This window comes from Elephantulus edwardii, unplaced genomic scaffold, assembly GCF_000299155.1.
Source record: "Elephantulus edwardii isolate Elephantulus edwardi_28Jun2011 unplaced genomic scaffold, EleEdw1.0 scaffold00035, whole genome shotgun sequence".
Taxonomy (NCBI): Eukaryota; Metazoa; Chordata; class Mammalia; order Macroscelidea; family Macroscelididae; genus Elephantulus; species Elephantulus edwardii.
The window spans coordinates 17,696,199-17,699,521 of NW_006399785.1; positions in this window are offsets into that span (position 1 = coordinate 17,696,199).

Sequence of the window (3,323 nt, forward strand, 5' to 3'; positions counted from 1 at the left end):
ACAGCTCAAAGGCATCAATTCTCCTTCTATCCTCTCTAGTCATTGTCCAACTCTCTGATGTATAACAAGTGATTGCAAAGACCATGGATACTGCATTGAAAAATAAGAGGCAAAAAACTATTTAAAAGGGATATATGATTAGGTATGATTATCATGACAGGAGTCCAGAATGGATGCTGCATAGTAGACTGGACTTGGGAAGGGGGGGGGGGATTGTAAAACAATGAAAGAATTTTTCTTTTACTTTTCAAAGAGAAGAGTGTATTGGGAGGGAGGGGTAGACGGGGAGAAAAGTGCAACAATGAATGAATGGAAATCCAAAGTTGCTGTAAATTTTCATTAAAATTAATAATTAAAAAAAATTAAAAAAAACCCACAAAAAACAGAGATATCTTGTGCCAAAGTCTGTATGCACTTGTACATCTAGCCCAACAAAAGAATCTCTCTGGTTGTTTGAATCCACCAGTGTCTTAATGAATGAAAGATGTCTAATCTCCTACTGTTTGATTTATAACTTCTGAAAACTCACTGAAGGGTCAGCTATATAAAAATTCTGTCTTGTTTGCAATTGCAAAGAGCTGGAAATAACCCAAGTGCCCATCAACTAATAAATGGATAGAGAAGCTCTGGTATATTCACATAATAAAATACTATGCAGCCTTGAAAAACAAGGAACTCATGAAGTATTATGCAAAATGGGTGACCCTGGAGGACATTATGCTGAGTGAACTATCTCAGTAACAAAAGGACAAATATTGCATAGGGCCACTTTTCTGAAACGGGATTAACATCATTGTTGAGGGAAGATAGAAAAGGAGGGGAGGAATGAAGTATATTCCATTGAAACAGATGAGGGTGAGAACTATTTAAAAAGGGTATGTGAAAGGGTATTCTTGTCATTACAGAAGTCCAGAGTGAGTGGAGTGGACTTGGGTGGAGGAATTGCATAACAATAAAAGAGTTTTTATTTTTCTTTTCAAGAGAAGGGTGATTTGTGGGGGAGAGGTGGGCAGGGAGAAAAGTACAACAATGAATGACTTGAAACCCTAAGTCTCTGTAAACTTTCATTAAAATTAATAAAAAACCAAACAAACAAATAAAACAAATAAAAGAACAAAAATGAATATACACTAAAAATTTAAAAATTCTGTCTTACTAGCAATGTGACTTTTTGAGAGATAAAAACATCATATTTAATAAAGCCATGGTTTTGTAAAAGAGGAACACTGTAAAAAGAATAGGGTGGTATGGTGATGGCAGAATCTGACTGCTACAAACCCCTCAAGGTGGGACTGCCCTCATCAATAGTATCCACAATACAAACTCAAAACTATGAGGTCAGACATGCCCTTCACACTCCTGCATTTATTTCTGCTAATTCCAACACCAATCTCACTGCTATTCTGGGACAGAAATCCATTGCAATAGCTACACTACACAGACTTCAAATAAACTCACTAACAGTTATAAGGTTTAGTAGGGAAGTTAACAGGCTAGTATTTAGGTTGGCAGCTGTATGTAGTCTTTAAGAGACCAGATAGCTTCTCAAGCATGGGCACAGGCCATTTGAACTTGCAGTTTCACGGCTTAGTCCAGTTATAGGAAGTTTCCTTAATCCTGCCAATTATGACACCTTTTGACAATTTAAAGTGGAAGTCTCTGGCTCTGTCTCCATGGGGCAGCAGTATCAAGTCAGCTCTGCTCAGGTTTGTCCCTGTTTCTCTGCTGAGGGTGCTGCTGGTCGAGTTGGTCAAGAATCTCTGACCTCAAAGGAGTCACACTGCTTTCTCTTCTTTTCTGGAGCAGAGATTCTCAATTTCTGCTGCTGATATACCAGTGGATTTGAACTATCAGAGAGTACACAGTCTTTGGTTTAAGCAGCACATATTTGTACAGGCTGTTTTGCCAGTGATCTCTCGGAGAACATAAAAGGATTCCTAAAACTCAATCATGGGTTTTGGATTGCTAGATAAGATTTGTCTTTGGGTTAGCAATGTGACCCCCTATGGACAAGCCCGCTAGTGTTCTCTTCCATTATAGATAGAGATGGGCAATGATGGATTGCTTTTGTAGAAAGATTCTCACTAAAGACCAGAATACTGGAGACAAAGTCAAATTGTAGGAGGCTAGTGTGCGGTGTGGGTGAAGGGGAGGGAGAGAGAGAGAAGGAAGGGATGGAGTAAAGGAGAATTTTTTTATTTCAAATGATTGATTCACATGTTTATACAGATCAAAGTCCAAAATTCATTGGTCATGTGGCAGGTAGGAGGTTCCTTCTGTATGAAAGATTTGGCTGTTGGGAGCTGCAAGTGCAAAATCTCTAGATCAGTAGTCAGGTTCTTCATATACTGATCACAAGGCTGGAGATTTTTATCATCTGTTTTATGAGAGCTGTAAGTCAACTGACAGGAGGAATATAGGCAGAGAGGGAGGGAGGGAAGGTGGAGGAGGGAGTGAGAGAGAGAAGAAAGAGAGAGGGAGGGAGAGAGAGAGAGAGAGACTGTTATAGTGTTGAATCAGAACTGACCCATAGTTTTAGAATTCTATCAAAAATTTATTTGTAACCTTATCTCTAACCACAAAGCAAAACTCAAAGAGTTAACACTTAACCTATCCTTGAAAATATGTGGCTGATCAAAGAGTTATTTTTGGAATCAGAATTTGCAAAACCCAATGTGCTGAAAGATGTAAACAGTAACTGTAACTAGAGAAGATAGAAAGACAGCTAGGTGATTGTATTGAGAAATCAGTGAAGGAAAAGAAATCACTTCTTCAAATAGAAAGAATTTTACCAAGAAGTGAGATATCTAGGGCAAATTTCATCTTTTATTGAATCTCTATTCATATCCTTGCCCTCAGTTCAAATGTTCTTTTTGAAACATGTCTATTCTCTTCCTTCTTTTCCTCCCTCTATTTTGAATGTCTCCTTCTTTAAAACTATTATAATCATCATTCATATTCACCTTTATCTTTATTGTCTTTTGTTATATTCTCCTATCCTTCTCTGTAGTAACTGTGACTTCCTTTTGAATAGAGACAATATCTTACTCTGCATTATTATGCTCACACATGCATATGCTTATATATCTATATGTACACAACAAGAGAGCAAACCAGTGAATGAACCCTGGTGGCACATCATTTAGAAACTTGGGTACTACAGAAAAAGTCAGCACTCTGAATCTCCAACCTTTCTGTTGGAGAAGATGATACAGTCTGCATATTTAAGCATAACACTTTTGAAAAATCAGTAGAGCAGTTATATGGTGTTAAATACACTTGCCGTGAGGTAAAATCAACTATTGCTAATAGTTGTATGTGTA